The following is a 17498-nucleotide window of genomic DNA, read 5'->3' as shown; positions in this document are numbered from 1 at the left end:
CGGGCTGATCAGAGACAGTCAAAGTCGCCTCTCCCTTTTTAAAGACGCTGAAACATTTAAACTGAGCTGATGGTGAATTTAGCTACTAGGAAGTGACAAGATTGTCGTTGCTGCACATCAAGAAATAAACTGTTATTTGGTTTCAGAACAATCTGAATATTTGGAATCAGAAAATGCAGTTAAAGTTTCGAATGTGGAAGCTCAAAGAGAGTTAATCATGGTGGGGTGAATGTTTTCTCTTTGAACAAGAGCAGACTGTTGCCATGTACCCGCCATTAATGTTTCAAGCTTTATCTTGGCTAGCCAATTTGCTGAGGTTTCCGTGGTGCAATCGGTTATTGTGTTCGCTTATTAACCGACAGGTTGGCAGTTTAATCCCATGACCGGTTTGTGTTCTTCAGCTGCAATAACATATTAACGTTATCTGCTCTGATGTGAATCTGTGAATTCCCACTGCGATACTTAATGAGCGTTTATTTGAAATTAGAGAAGAAATAGGTGTACCAGATACCGATATCCACCTCATTAGAAATATAGTAAATCGTTGTGCTGAAATAAACTAATTGATAATGTATCTACGGGCACTTTCCAAATACAGCGCCAGCCTTGGTCAGCTGGCGGCATTCCCAATTTGGTTAAATCTTCTGAAAAATTCTCGATTGTAATTGACAAGATTCGAACTGGAGCGGGAAGACGGCCATGGATTTTAACTTCATCACGTGAACCATTCGGCAACGACGACTAATCGATGTTCATGAGAATGTTGATCTACTGAAATAACATTGATGTCCGTTTAAGCGAATTCTCGGAAGCAGTATTTCCTTTTCCAGTATCTTTTTATTTGCTGTTTTGGTCTTCTTGACAACTTGTCCAAAATGAAGCTGCTCAGGAAATGCGAAATGACTACCTTCCCGTCACCACTGTACTAACAAGGAACAAACCGCCCTTGCTGCTATGCATTCCAGAAAGATTATCCAGCTCCATAATCACGCAGTCAATACATCTTATATTTACCAATCCCAGCGGGAGTAGTTTAATTGCAAGAGCGTTTCATGTGAGGGATGAAGAGGGATGGGCAATGAGACAGAGAAGTGCAGAGGGACGACGAGAAAGTGAGAGAGGCAGAGACAGAGAGACAGGTAGAGTCTGAAAGGTGTAGTTATATTTCACAACTCCAGCACTTTGATATTTCAGAAAGTAAAACCAGGCGCCCGAAAGAGCTTTTTAGCCAGTGACACACTTTTGCGGCATTGTCAATTTTGTACTGACAAAGGTGGAGAAAAAAAATACAGATTCTGTGTCTAAAAAGTTACGAAAATAAGGACCTTAAAAATACTGCTATTTATAAAATTTGACGCACCCCTAACAGCTTGAATCTAGCGCTTTATACTGCTTGGCCAGGCTACCAAATGGAACCAATGTCAATTTTGAAGCTGCGTGCCTGGTTCACTGCCCCGCAATATCCATGCGGCGCTACACCTCATCCGGCTTTGCAATGAACCGAGAGACGAAATTCTCCTTTCGTTTTATCCTTTGCCCTGTGGATCATTGAATGGCGCGTTGGTTAGGCATTTAACATTGCTCTTTGTCGGTAGGTTCGATGTCATGTCGAGCGCTGAGGCTTTCATTCAACTGAGGGATGGAATGTTTCTTTAGTTGTGGAGTTTCTCCTTGTGGAGCAATTAAGAGGGCGTTGGGTCAGTATTTTAGATTGTTTAAAGACTGTTGCTTCGAAGTCATACTGAGCGTCATTGAAAGTCATCGTCAGATATTTCTCAGCGTTAAGCAAAAATGAACTATGATAGATGCTGGAAATGCACATTTGCTGCGGCAGCATCACGGAAAGGAAAAGAGAACGAACGTTTCAAATTCGTAGCCTTTCATCACAGTGGAAGGTTTTACCCGACCTGCTGAGTATTTAAGAAAATTCCATTTTTTCCTCCCTCAGCTTGACAAAGGTAACGTAAATCCGATTCTGGAGCAGGTCTTATACGACTAACAGTGCAAGTTGTATGACGAAAGGTAAGTACGGGAAATTCTCTTGAGTTTTCGAGCAATTGGAGACGTAACTACCGTGGAACTGGAAAGGTCACCGTAGGTTGCAGCTGATGACGAAATTTACAAGTGCAAATTTGGTTGAGTCATGTAACTGGTATGTGGCGCAAATAATATCAGGGTTAAATAGGGATGAATTTGGAAGGTAATCGGTGTGGAAATTCATCTGGGTGATTCTTAACCCAACACAGGAGGAGAGCGTGCGATAGAAAGTTGAGAACCGCATGTAGGGAGGTACGTGCAGGAAATTCTCTGACAATCCCTGGATTTGAATATGTAACTACGTTACATGTCTGGGTCTAATCTCAATACATCATAGGTGCCCCATTCCTCTTACTGAGGCTCAGCCCGATGTGACGGGCCGAATGGGCTCATTCTGTGCTGCAATCTTCCTGTGTTTCCCTGTTTAGCACTCCCTTCGGACATCACATGTCAAATTATTTTGCCATTTTATCTCTCCTGGCTTACCCTCTATAACAGACGTTTCATTTTGTTAATTCTTCACTCTGCCCGCTTTCACTTGATTGATATTAATTACATTTCTAACTTTCCCATTTCTAATTAAAGCCCATCGACCTGAAACATGAACTCTGTTTCTCTCTCCACAGTTGCTAGGTTACTGATTGCGTATTTGCAGCAGCTTCCACTCTTATTACTGCCTAGGGATTACCATTGTCCAGAAACTGAACTGGACTAGCCATATGAAAACGGTGGCTACAAGAGTAGGTCAGACGCTAGGATTCCTGCGGCGGCCAACTCACCTCATAACTCCACAAAGCCTCTCCACCATCTACAAGGCACAATTCAGGATACTTCCCGCTTGCTTGAATGAGAGCAGCTCCAACAACACTGAAGAAGCTTCACACCATCCAAGACAAAGCAACCCATTTGATTGGCAGCCCTTCCACAAACATTCACTCCATCCACCACCGACGAACACTGGCAGCACTGTGTACCATTTACAAGATGCACTGTTGAATCTCACCAATGCTCCTAAGGCAGCACGTTCTAACCATACGATCACTACCATCTATAAGGACAAGGGCAGCAGGCACAAGAGAACACCACCAGCTGGAGGTTCCCCTCACCATCCTGACTTAGAAATGCATTGCCAATCCTTCATTGTCTCTTGGTCAAAATCCTGGGACTCCCTCCTTAACAGCACTGTGAGCAAACCTACACTACAGCGACTGCAGAGGTTCAATACGGCAGCTCACCGCCACCTGCTCAGGGGCAATTAGGTATTGGCAATAAATGTTGGTCGAGCCAGCGACGCCCAAGTCCCAGAAATGCATAAAAAAGAAGCCTGAAAGCATGGCTGATGGACTTTACTGCGCTATTGGTAACTACTTTCTCCACAGGTATGATTCTCGGTAAGACATCTCATTGAATGAGTGTGTAGAAGATCCAGAATTCAAGGCTCGGACGAGACCTGCATGTTTAAATAACTTTCATTTCAAGTCACAAATTAAGTTTTCAAAGATCCCCTTTATTGCAGAATGTAGGATTGACTGGTGCCAGCAGCAAGCTTTTGAACCAATGGAAACAAAGCAGAAAGTTTGCCAAGGCAATGCCCTTCGTTGAAACCAGGCAATTTCTCTTGAAGCTTTGACCATCTAATCGGACCATGAATACATCCCAATTCATCATTGCGTAATATCTCAACATTCTCTTTGGAAAAGTGGAACAAAAATATTCACATTTTGCAATATTATTAATTCGAGATGGTTTGGAGAGCTTATTAATGTTTCTTGAATGAATGAAATTTTAACCAAGCAGGCTTCTCAAAATTCAACTGTTTATTGTGCATCCGCTCAATGTGCATCAAACAAGTAATGAGTTGATTAAAGACGTAGAAAAAAAGAAAGATTATTTATTTACATGAATTCATAAGAGGCTCTTTTGGCACGTGCTGCATGATTTTTCCGCAACTCTGTCATTATAAAACAGACTTTGCGTCAAGAGTATTTCACGGGCTATAAAGCATTTTGGGGCATCTGGTATTCGTAAAAGGTGAACGTTTCTTTACTTTCAGAATTAACATACAGCTGGAGTTGTGAAACACGGGCTCTAACTGTTTCTCTGTTTCTGCCGAGGTCACTTTATCGCTTTCCCTCTATATTTCTGTATCTTTTTGCCCATCCCCCCGTTTTCCTGACATGACTACTCCCTCTGGGGTCAGTAAATATAAGCGGATCTGTTGACTGCGTGATTGATGAGCTGACGATTCTGTCGCAAATGCGTAGCAGCAAGGGCGGTCAGTTCCCTGTTTGTAGATCCAGACCTGTCACGCGGTGACCGGGCCGACGCGAGGGTGTTCACATTAATCTGAAGAAATATATTCACAGTTCCTGCGCAGCTTCATGTTGGAAAAACCGTGGATAAAACCAACAGAGCAAAGGAGAAAACGCCAAAGGAGATGCTCGAGCAGAGAACTGGCTTAAACTGACATACTTGCCAATGCAATTAATCGGCATTTTCAGAAAATATGACCCGCTGTCGTGCCCGAATAGTTAGGGCGGTGGGCCAAGAATCTAACAGTTCAAATCCCACCGGTTACGATTGCAGTTTCTTGCAGTTTAGAAGATTGAAGAGGGTCCCTTTCAGGCTCTAAGAAAAGCAAAGCATTGCTGATGCTCGATATCTGAAATAAAAACAGGAACTACTGTGGAAAAGCTCAGCACGTGTGCCAGCATCTATGGAGGGATGAACAGGGTTCACGCTAACTGTTTCTCTTAGCACAGATGCTGCCAGAACTGTTGAGTTTTTGCAGTTCTTTCTATTTTTATTTCCTTTCGGACGATTCACATTCCATACCTTTCGGCATTATGAATTAGTTTTCTGATTCTTATTCACTGTTATGGTTGTTCCCAATCAATGTCTCATCAGTAATTGATTCCATTAACTTTCCACAACAGACGTCAAACTCATCGGCATTTCAGTTCCTAGTGGTCAGGTGCTGGAATTCACCACTGTGCTGAGAATTTCACCATGTGAAGGCAGGTGCCGCCGTTTTGGAGGATGTGATCGGTGCCAGTAAATGTAGCACTACTGGCAATGTAGCCAGGTGCATAAATTGGATCTGTATTGGGAATGTTCCAGGTGACCAAAACTGAATATATATTGGGAATTTTTCCAGGTGCCCAATGCTCGCGCTCTAATTCGAGTGTGTCTGTAGATGCAATATCACTTATTAAGTTTCAGCTCAATATCTTCGTATGTTTCTAACGGGGTGGATGTCAGTGTCATTCGTTTGAAATGAATACTCTTAAATTAACTCGCTGGGACCTCACTGATTGGCATCAGAGCAGACAATATTCGGCCAATATGTTACTGTAGCTGAAGGACACAACCCAAAACTACGTGGCATGAATAATTTAGGAGATGAAAGAGCGATAAGCTTTGACACTGGGTGGAATTGCAACGCCAATCCTTCAGTTAATATCCGAAACCCCTAACCGATTGCGGCTCAAGGGCTGCAATGGCCGGTAGTTGTTAATTAATCCATGAAACATTTATGTTGGATACATGGGGACAGCCTGACATTGCCAGTTTTGCAAACATCTATGTCACCATGAATAACTCTCCTCTAGGCTTCTGCATTCGAACCATTCATTTCATTTTCTGTTTCTAAATATTCGAATTGCCCTGAAACTAATATTAGTCTTCATTTCCCGATGTCCAGTAACGACGATCTCGTCTTTCTCTGTGCCTCATGTCCAGGGTGGCTGAAATTCAATTCTGCGGAGGGACGAAAAAGGCCGTAATGGTTCTCTTCAGAGTAAAGATGGATAAGCGAAGATCTGATGAAACGTTCAACATTTTAAGCGGGAGTGGGCGGAAAAGCTGATAGAGCAAATGGGGGAGACTGATTTCACTGACAAAACAATCGGGAACGAGAGAAAGAATCACAGAATTTTTAACGGCACAGAAGGATGCCATTCGGCCCATCGTGTCTGCACGGCTCTCCAAATCAGCATTATGTGTGCCATTGCCCTGCCTTTTCCCCTGTGCCCCTGCACATTGTTTCTATTCAAATAATCATCTAATGTCCTTTTGAATGCCTCCATTGAGCCTGCCTCCACCACACTTCCAGGCAATGCATTTCAGACCCGAACCGCTCGTTGTATGAAAAAGTTTTTTCTCACGTCACATTTGCTTCTTTTGCAAATCATTTTAAATATGTGCCTCTCATTCTTGATCCTTTTACAAGCAGGAACAGCTTCTCCCGATCTACTCTGTCCAGCCTACTCTTGATCTTGAAAATCTCTATCAAATCTCCTCTTAGCCTTCTTCTCTCCAAGTAGAACAGTCCCAACCTCTCCAATCTATCTTCGTAACTGAAGTTTCTCATCCTTGGAACTATTCTTGTACACATTCTCTGCACTCTCTCCAGTGTATTCACATTCTTCCTATAAAGTGGCGCCCAGAATCGTACACAAGTGTCATATAAATACAGCATAACCTCTTTGCTCTTGCACTCTACGCCCCTATTAATAAAGCCCAAGATGCTATATGCTTTATTAACTGCTCTCGCCACCTGGCCTGCCACCTTCAATGACCTATGCACATATACACCCAGGTCTTTCTGCTCCTGCACCCCCTTCAAAATTTCACCCCTTATTTTATATTGTCTGTCCGTGTTCCTCCTACCAAAATGCATCATCTCATACTTCCCCGCATCGAACTTCATCTGTCACATATCTGACCACTCTACCAACTTGTCTATGTGTTTTTGAAGTTCTACATTTACTCCTCACAGTTTACAACACTCCCAAGCTTCGTATCATCTGCAAACTTTGAAATTGTCCCCATGTAAACCAAGATCTAGATCATTAATGTATGCCAGGAAAAGCAAGGGTCCCAATACCGACCCCTGGGGAATTCCACTACCAACCTTCCTCCAGCCGGAAAAATATCCATTGACAATTACTCTCGTATTTTTCAGCCAATTTGGTATCCACGTTGCTACTGTCCCTTTTATTCCATTAGCAACAAGTTTTCTCATAAATCTGTTGAAGATTTAAGATAATGGTGAAGTTAATAAAACTGCAACTGTGGAGGTGAGGTGAGGAGATTGCCGCTTTAATTCAGCGAGTTCTTATGAGCTGGAATAAACCCTCATGCTTTTCTTCAGTTTACTGCTGGGGGATCGATTATTTCCAGCCCAGCAGGCAGCCCAACGCTGTCCTCTAAAAGGCCCACTTGTCACTGCCCTGAGGCCCAGCCTTGATTTTTGTGCTCAAACACTGGGGTGGGGTCTGAATCCTTGAGATCCACAGTACTGCCAAGTCAGCCATAGCTGCTGTTCTGCGTTAATTTATTCCACTCTTTCACAGCCCGTTTCCAAACATAATTTTACCTTTTCAGTTCAAATTCAACAAGTACTCAGTCTGCTGACTCTTTCCAACAGATACAGGTTTACGAACACAGGAACATAAGAAATAGGAACAGGAGAAGACTATTCAGGGAGGTCGGTAAATCAGCGAGAGTTTGGGCAGGTAAATCAGCAAGTGTCGGGGATGGGGTAAAACAGCGAAAGTTCGGAAGATAAATCAGCGAGAGTTCGGGGAATAAAACAGCGACAGTTCAGGGCATAAATCAGCGAGAGTTCAGGAAATAAAACAGCCAGAATTCAGGGAACTGTCTCTCAGTCGGCAGAGGCAGTCGGCAGTGTAAAGCCAGGGCAGGTGAGCACCCGAAGACAGCAACGACCACCCAGAAGAGCGGCGAAATCGCGAGACCGCCAGTGCTCTTTCTGAATCCCAGGGAGTAAGGTCCTGTGGGAAGGAGAGCAGAGGACTGTTGGCGTATGTGTGTCCTAGGCCCACACAGCGGAGCCTGGCCTCTGCTCGTCTCGAATCCCCTGAAACTGGACCAAGGCCTTACTCGTCAGTCCCGTGTAATTGCTGGTGTGCAACGGCCGCCCCAGGTTAAAATAACTCACGGGGAGGCATATTCCAGCCCCTTAAAATGAAGTCCGACGCCGGGAACGTAAGGACCCTCATGGACAACCCCAACAGTAATAAGCCGAAACGGCATACAGCGATCGTTCTGTGGGATTTCAGACGTTTCGACATTGACATCACCGCATTAAGTGAGGCCGGCGGGCAGGGGAATGCCAGCTCAATAAAAAAGGTGGCGGTTACATCTTTTTCTCGAAAAGTACCTCCACGGAATTGGCTTCACCATTAAAACTGAACTAGTTGGCCGCCTCAAAGACACCCCTTGCGGGTTAAACGAGCGCCTCATGACCCTCCGGCTCACCTTGGCTCAGAAAGAATGAGCTGCAGTCCTCAGCGCGTACGCACCAACACAGGGTACTACAGATGAGCCCAAAGAGGAATTTTACTCCAGCCGTGAGCTACCCCTGGCCGGAACCCCAGCGGGCATTAAGTTGGTTCTCCTTTGCGAAATCAAGGCCTAGGGAGATATCATCGGCAGAGAGGGTGAAGCAAAGTCCAATACAAACGGTACCCGGCTCTTGACAGAATGCCGAGAATACGGCCTTGTCATAAGCAACGCCTTATTCCGTCAGGGAGGCAAGCACAAGGCCTTATGGCGACACACTCCCTCGAAGCACTGGTACCTGCTCGACTACGTCATTGCCAGGGCGAGGGACCGCATGGACGTGCATATCATTCGCGCCATGACAGGATCCGATGACTGCTGGACGGACCAACACCTAACTCAATCTTTCGTCAACATCAAGGTAGACCCAAAGCAGCGACGGCGACATAAACAATGCTACAGCAAAATTAACACTGAGGTGCTCAAGGACCGTGGTGACGCCTCACTGCCAACCTCGCAACTCCCCGTGACCCAGAGACGGAGAGTGTCCACAGTGACTGGTCTGCCATCAAGGTCTCCATCATCAGCACCTGCGAAGAGACACATGGTCACTCGACCAGGAAACAGCAAGACCAGTTCTATGAGAATGATAAGGAGCTGTTATGCTGCAAGTGCAAGGCATTTCTGAACCTGAAACTGCAACCCACTTGAGAGCAAGAAAGCAACTCTACAGAAGGCTGAGGCGTGGCAAAAATCCCGTGACATAAAGAACAGATGGTGGATGGAGATAGAGCAGGAGATGTAATAGTTAGCTAACAACACGGCATGGTTGGTTTCTTTAGCACAGCCAAGACCATCCACGGCCTGAGCACCCAAGGCCCCTCTCCACTGTTGGCCAAGAACAGACTGGTTTCATCAAGGACAGAGAGGCAGTCAATGCCCACTGGAAGGAGCAGTTCAAATATTTTTTAAACAGAGACTCTGTCTTCAACACGAGTGCCCTCAACTCCATCCTATGCATGCTACCGACAACCGTCTCAGCACAATCAAAACCAGCACGAGGTAGAAAAATCCATTCAACAGCTAAAGAGCAACAAGGCATCAGGAGTATAAAAACACAATACTGCAGATGCTGGAAATCTGAAACAAAAACAAAAATAGCTGGAAAAATTTAGCAGGTCTGACAGCATCTGCGGAGAGAAACACAGTTGACGTTTTGAGTACGTATGACTCTTCATCAGAACTAAGGAAATAGAGAAATGAGGTGAAATAAAAGCTGGTAGAGGAGGGTGGGACAGGTAGAGCTGATTAGAGGACCAGTGATAGGTGGGGACAAAGAAGAGATTGCCAAAGATGTCATAGACAAAAGAGCAAAGGGGTGTTGACGGTGGTGATATTATCTCTATCCAGCTCTACCTGTCCCATCCCCCTCTGTCAGCTTATATTTCACCTCATTTCTCTATTTCCTTAGTTCTGATGAAGAGTCATATGGACTCGAAACGTCAACTGTCTTCCTCTCTGCAGATGCTGTCAGACCTGCTGAGTTTTTCCAGCTATTTTTGTTTAAGGCATCAGGAGTAGACAGAATCCCCACTGAAGAATGGTGGAGATGCACTGTTGGCGTGGCCTTATATCCCTTATTGGGAAGGAATAGAGCATGCCTGGAGATCTCAGAGACTCCGTAATCGTGGCCATCTTCAAGAAAGGTGACACGTCTGACTGTGGCAACTATAGAGGAATCTCCATGCTGGTGGCCAGGGGAAGGTCATCGCAAGAAGCCTCCTCAATCGCCTTCTCCCTGCGGCTGAAGAGCTCCTCCCAGAGTTGCAATGCGGATTCAGTCTGCTAAGGGGCACAACTGACACGCTCTTTACCATGTGGCAACTGCAAGAGAAATGCAGGGAACAGCACCAACCCTTGTACATGGCCTTCTTCGACGTCACAAAAACCGTCCATATTGTCAACCGAGAAGCATTATGGAGCATCCGCCTCCATTACTGCTGCCCCTAAAAGTTGATCACCATTCTCCACCTGCTCCATGATGACATGCAAGCCGTGGTTCCATTGGATCCACCACAGGCTCAATTCCCGATAGGAAAGGGGACGAGCAAGACTGTGTCAAGGCACCGATGTTCTTCTTGATCTTACTTGCTGCAGTGCTCCATCTCACCTCAGCAGGCTCCCTGCTGGATTGGAGCTAAACTACAGAACAAATGGGAACCTGTCCAATCTATGTAGCCTGCAAGCCAGGTCCAAGATTGCCCCATCCCCTTTCATTGAACTACGGTATGCAGAGAATGCTTGCATCTGTGTCCATACCTTGGGAACCTACTAACAACAATGGCAGACATTGGCGACAAGTGTCAACGCCACTTTCAGTGTGCCAGTGCAGCCTTCAGCCACCTGAGGAAGAGTGCATTTTAAGGTCAGGGTCTCAGACACGGCAGCAAGTTCATGGCCTACAGAGCAGTAGTGATACCTGCCCTCCTATATGACTCTGAGATGTGGGGTTTCTACACCAGGCGCCTCAAAACTCTGGAGAAATACCACCAGTGCTGCCTCCAAAAGATCTTGCAAATCCTTTCGGAGGATAGGTGCACCAACGTCAGTGTCCAGGTAACTCTCCCCCTCCCGGATGTGCCACAGCGTCCGGAGCTCGGACTCCAGCTCATCAATTCTGAGCCAGAGTCCGTCCAGCAACCAGCACTTGCTGCAGATGTGGTCACTGTGGCTTGCAATGGGTTCTGCCAGCTCCCACATCATACAGCTACAGCACATCACCTGCCCAGCCATCTCGACTTAGATAATTAATTTACTAATTAGCTTTGCAGTGTTTTTTTAAAATCAAATTTGGTGCAGATTTCCTACCAACCAATCAGGTCACAGCTTTCCTGTGATGTCACTTTTTCAGTTTTGGCTTCAGTTACTCTGTGCCCCGAGGTCACCGCTCCGGTGCTCCTCCCTCCGAGTCTGCTCCCTGGAGACAAGGTTGCGAATCCCTGATGTAAGCTAATTTATACTCACCACTCTGGTGCTCCTCACTCCGAGTCTATGCCCTGGAGACAAGGCCGCGAATCCCAGAGGTAAGCTAGATTTATACTCACCATTCCGGTGTTCCTCCCTCCGAGTCTGCTCCCAGGATTTACTCACCAATCAGCTGCTTTTTCTTTAAAATCCACTTTCAGAAGAGTGTCCCTCGCAGGTATGGTGCACTCCTGAAGGCACTGCCTCTTCCTCTCTCCTTTTTTTTTAGGTTTGAGGAGGAGGGAGGGATGGAAACACTATAGCAATGTAATGTTTGGGGTTATTCCGTTCTTTGACAGTGGGTCCTCCTCAATTCCCTCCTGAGTCGTGGTGTCTGCGGTGACTTCTCCCAGAATGCTTCAGTCACTTCTCACCAGCGCCCTCTGTTGTTATATTTTCCTGTTTCAACTGAAATTACATTAGTTCTCCGTCCAAATGAAGATTGGGAGGTGAACTGATCCAAGTGTTGAATTGTGAAAGCGATTCGAATGGGGCAATACAAATAATTTATTCTATACTACAGCTTTCCTAAAGACACGAAGCTTACCTCAGGGGCACAGTTCCTTCTCTGAACACAAGAGGTCTCTTTACAATTCCACACACCTGTTTTACGCTCTACCATTTCCGAACACAGTCATGCACCACGAGCTTTCAAAAGACTTTTCCCTGCGGAATTGCGGCCAATTTGCGGCCAATCGTTACTTAATTCAATGCGAATTTTCCATTCCTTCCATTCGCATAATTCAGAGCATAACTTCGGAAACAATTGCTGTTCGCTTCACCGTAGCAACCTGCCAGAACAACTCGCACCCCAACACTTTTCCAAAAGAGCGAACTAGCTATCAAAAAAAATCCCACTTCCTCAGTTAAATTGAATGTTATTTTGAATATAGAGTGAGGGTGGAAGTGAGAAGACCTGGAACAATTGAGGGCCAGAGAGTGGAGGGCATATGCCCTGGCCTCCATCGTCTTAACAGTTTGCGGTAATTGATACAGTTTGAAGGTCTTGCCCAGGGAGCCTCGGGGCCCTGGAAGAACAATTGAAATCTGATTAAATTTGATATTGAGAGAATTGTAAATTGACATTATACGAAGTGAATCATTTTTTAAACTGATTATATTTCTAGATTTCTAAGTAAGTGTTGTGAGCAATCTGCTTTCAGATTGAACACAGGTTTCGCAGTGCTTGTCAGGCGTTGGCACATAGCGGAATGTATCGATAGGCTCAAAACACAGATATAAGTTGGTGAGCCATATATTCGAGAGGTTGCATTCTATAAACTAGCTGCAGGGAAGAACTGGTCGAGCAATTGGCATGTGTTGCCGTGATCGTATAGTGGTTAGTACTCTGCGTTGTGGCCGCAGCAACCTCGGTTCGAATCCGAGTCACGGCATGCCTTTCCTTCTGCAATTTTATCCATGTGATAGCTACTAAAAACTATAGGACAATTTGAGTTGCATGAGGACATGCTTTTTGGTAATGAAAACCTATTCATTACTTCAGAACCGAGCACTCTCTTTTGCCTGCGCTTAATTGTCCAGAATTCAACCCCATATCTTCTCGGAGATTCGTCTCCCTTTTAGAATCAATAACCTCCTTTACTTCCCTCTTTCATTTACATTGAAACTTTGCTGAGGCATTGCCTCATCTAACTCTCATGTTCAATATTTCCACCGTTAAGTTTGCTCTGCTACCTTAACTGTTACGGGAAGTACTGTCGCAAACTCACCAAAGCTGCCTCGAACCCTACGGTTTTATTTAGATGTTTGACCGCCGGGAGGACAAGAGCTGGGAAAGTCGGATTGCATTTAGGAAGTGCAGCCACTCGATTGGACGCGACATTTTCTCGTGAATCCGGTGATTCCGTCAACGCAAAATGAAAAAAAAAATGAAGTTTGTGTGCGCAGCAGTTGAGCTGAGTGAGCGATGGGCTGACAATCGGGCGGTGAACTGGTAAAAGAAAATCCGAATTCATTTTATCCGTTAATATCAGCGATGGAAAAAATGGAACAAACTTGAAAAGACCGCTCGTTGTGCAAAAGTATCGGTTCGAGCTGGTTGCCCTGAGAGGAATGCCGCTTGGCCAAGGACGCAGAGATCGGGAATGGCTGACTTTAAAGCGGGTGTGTGGAAATGTGTAGAGGGCTTGTGTGTGAGTAGAGCTCAAGAAAGGAAATGCCCCCTTCAGTTAAGTTGCGTTTTGTCAGGGAAGATGTTGTAGTGAAAGCGCAATATTAAAAACAAACTGCTGGAGGCACTCAGCAGAACAGGCAGCAGATGATAATTCACCCGCCAAAGGAAATTGCTTTTATGGTCTCTGTCGAATCCCTTTAACATTTCTAACTCCTCGATTCGTTCATACCTCAATCTTCCTCTGTACTCAGTACTAATCGAATTTGAGGTGAGGCAGTAAAATGATATTCGGAAAACTGGTCGTGAAATTGTGAAATACACCAGAAACTTGCAGCAAATGTGGCTCACCGCAGAGTGAGACTTCGAGCAGGGCGGAGCTGTCAACAGGAAGATAGCAGTAAGCAGACCACTGCTTAAATTTAAGGAAATAGCCTTTTAATTAAAACCGAACAAAAAGTATGGCAATTTAACTCAGTCCCGTGTGTTCTACGGCCTGCAGCGTGTGTGAATTCTTAGACACTCCTTGCAGCCTGGATGACCACATGTGCAGCAAGTGCCACCGGCTTGACCAGTTTGAGCAACGGGTTTCGGAGCTTGTGTGCATCCGCAAGGCTCATGGTTATGTGTACAGAACGGTTTTAGATGTGGTCACTCCACAGCCGATCAACCGATTACGACCCCATTGCCTGATCCGCTAGGCCACGAGTACCACGTTTACATAATTAAAAGGTCCATCCATTAAAATCACGTTTTAAAAAAAACATTTAAGCGAATTCTGAGATGGAACATATCCTTTTCCCTTTTTTTTTGTTGTACTTATGCTCTTTCCCTCATCTTTTCGAACATGAAGCTGTACAGAAAATGTTAATAACATTCTTCATCTGAAAATCACTGGTTTAGCGTCAAATCCATCATCCACGTGACGGGCGGGGATATTCACCATGATACTAAAAGGGAACTTTTGCTGCTATGCATTTTCTCCAGACCCGTCCGCTTAGCGATCACGCAGTGAACAGATTTGCTTTTGTTAACCAACCCAAGTAGTCGTAGTTTTCCTGCAGAAAGCGATTCATGTGAGGAAAATAGAGGGATTAACTAAGACACAATGAAATACAGAAGAACACCGAGGAAGTGAGCTACACAGAAACAGAGGGACAGATAAAGGCTGAAAGGTACAGACACGTTTCACAACTGCATCGGAATATGTTTACCTTTCAAGAATGCGAGATGTGCCAAAGCGGGTTACCGCCTTTGAAATACTTTTTGAAGTAGTCACTTGTGTAATGACAGAGTTAAAGAATAAAATACAGATTCAGCAGATTCCAAAAGAACATCTTACGAATTATGAATAAATGTGGGATCTTTCTTTCTGTAAATCTCTGAAAATTTAAAAGTTATTGTTTTACTTTTCCAAGGAGAGTTTCAAGTTGTTTCTCAATGGATTGGCATCAATTCAGAGTCCGCTTAAACAGGTGAACCTTCCAGAAAAAATGCCTTAATTTTGTCCAGGCACGTTGCATCATCGAACCTGCTTCGTTTCTTTTTATTCAACAAAGACCTACTCCTATACTCCGAATGGAAATTAACCCCACCTCCTTCAGCGCAAAAGGTCTTTGAAAACACAATTTATGTCTTGAATTGAAAGTTCATGAAACATGCAGGGCTTGTCCGAGATTTCAATTCCAAACTTTTGACGCCTCGTTCAATGACAACTCTTGAATGGCAATAATACCTGTACATAAAGCAGCGGCCAATAATGCAATATTTCATCGAACATATACTTGCATTGCTACGTAGAGCCGATCAGCCATGCTTTCAGGCCGCTGGAATAAAAACAACAAAAGTTGCAAATACACAATCAGTCAGATTGTGGAGACAGAATCAGCGCTCATGTTTCAGGCCCATGGCCTTTCATTAAAACCCGGGGGAAAAATAGAAATGCAATTGATAGGAAGTAAGGAGAAGCAGCAGCGTGGGAAATCAACAAAATGAAACGTCTGTGACAGAGGGAAAGTCAGGAAAAATGAATTGACAAAAGAGTTTGCCATACCTGGCCGAAGAGACTGCTCAACAGGGAATCGGAATTAGCCCATTCTGTCCGTCTTGACTCTCCGTAAGAGTAAATGGGGCAATGAGATGTTTGTCGAAGCAGTTCTGGGTATATACTGTGGCTACATCTTCAAATCTGGGGATCGTCAGAGAATTTCCTGCATTTCTCTCTCTCCATGAGGCTCTAAACGGTTAACCACGCATTCTTCTCCTGTGGTGGTTTCAGAAACATCCAGATGAATTGTTAAAACAACTGCCTTCTAAGAAGTCAAAGTGGTGACCCAACGCGCTCTCCATTGCTCGACAAGGAGAAGCGCCATAACGAAATAAGTGTTTATTCCCTCAGTTTCATTCAAAATCTCGCAATGGAGCTGGGGGTGGCGTGGCGTGGGGTGGGGCGGGGGGTGGGGCAGTGGGGAAAGAGGGTGTATCATAAAGCTATTAATGTACATAATATTTTGGAAAATATTTTTCTTTTAAAATAGAGGTTTAGTCTGCAGCTGTGTCCTAACTGGATTAAAGCCAGCTAGTCTGGGTGCTTTGATGGGTACTATGTAAGGGAGATAGCGTGCATATGCATTTTTTGAATACAGCGTTCAAGTGGGGTGAAAACTGACGCCTTTCTAGCAGCTACCAAGCAACATGTTTATATTACTAATAAAGTTGGTGCAATAAAAGGGGTTTTATTGTTAGAGAGGTTTAGTTCAGAGGTTGTTGGTATAATGAGAATGAACATTCAATGGGGCTGTTAGGAATAACTTCAGTTGTTTTCGGCTGTGCAGAGCAGAGACAATGTGAGATCAAAAGGCAGCTGCCAGCCTCTAACTGGCTCCACAGAAACCAAAGTGAAAGAACCTCATTTTGGATTTGTAAGGTGAAAATGCTTTGCCTGGTGTTTGGTTAAGTCTATGGGTGCTGTTGCCTTAATGGAGATTAGTTTGGGAATTTGTTAAAAGTTATGATAGTAGTAATCTGTAGCCATGTGTACATATATATTAACCTGTGCAAATTAATAAGATGTTTCATTTAGTTTAATATAAAACATCGAGAACTGGGGCTCCGATTCCTGAACTTAGAGTCGCATCTCAAACATAGCAATTAATTATAGGATGTGACAGTTGTTTAAAGGTTACTTTTGGGACTTTTAAACAACTCCGCTTTACCAACTGCATCGGTCACAACAGAGGGGCGGGAGTGGGAGTAGGCAGTGGTGGGAAGTTAACAGGAAAGCCAGCTTCAAAACTGGCGTTTGCGATCTGCGATTGCCTGGGCGAGCAGCGTTAAATGCTGGATTAAAGCTGTTGGGCACGCATCAAAATTCAGCATCATCTGGATTGTTGAGATAATTTATTATTGGGATTTTTTTAGTCAAAAGATAAACAGGAAAGAGCTGTGTTTGGAGTGTGTCTGCAGTAGTTTCTTTTAGCTCAATATCTTAGTATATTCCGAATGGGGTGGATGTCAGTATCATTTATTTGAAATGAATATTCATTAAGTATCTCGATGGGAACTCACTGGTAAACGTCAAAGCTGACAATGTTTGGCGAATATTTCATAGCAAATGAAGGAAACAACCCACAACTGTGTCATGAACCATGAAAGCGATAAAATAAGCTTCGTCCCTGGGTGGGCTTGAACCACCAACCTTTCGGTTAACAGCCGAACGCGCTAACCGGTTGCGCCACAGAGACTGTACTAGCTTGTTCACGTAAGATAAAATATGGAACATTTATAGAGACTACGTGGAAATGGTCTGATTTCAATTGCCTACATTCAGTCACCATGAATAACTCTCCTCTAGCCTTTTATATCCGAGCCTTTCATTGCGTTTTCTGTTTCCAAATATTTCCTGAAACCAATATTCGGCTTTATTTCCTGATGAGCAACAACAGCGATACTGTCGATTAAAATATAATTTAATTTCACCAATCAGTTCAGATTAAGT

The 17498-nt window shown here is 44.4% G+C and overlaps 2 non-coding genes across 2 annotated transcripts; one reads left to right on the top strand and one right to left on the bottom strand.

Moving 5' to 3' along the window:
* Positions 1-12692: 12692 nt before the first annotated feature.
* Positions 12693-12764, top strand: trnah-gug (transfer RNA histidin (anticodon GUG)). Its single transcript has one exon. It is a non-coding gene; the product is annotated as a tRNA-His (tRNA).
* Positions 12765-17170: 4406 nt separating this feature from the next.
* Positions 17171-17244, bottom strand: trnan-guu (transfer RNA asparagine (anticodon GUU)). The gene has a single exon. It is a non-coding gene; the product is annotated as a tRNA-Asn (tRNA).
* Positions 17245-17498: the final 254 nt, after the last annotated feature.

Source organism: Cetorhinus maximus, chromosome 21, assembly GCF_964194155.1.
Source record: "Cetorhinus maximus chromosome 21, sCetMax3.hap1.1, whole genome shotgun sequence".
In the NCBI taxonomy this organism is placed as follows: domain Eukaryota; kingdom Metazoa; phylum Chordata; class Chondrichthyes; order Lamniformes; family Cetorhinidae; genus Cetorhinus; species Cetorhinus maximus.
This window is presented reverse-complemented; position numbering and strand designations above follow the sequence as displayed.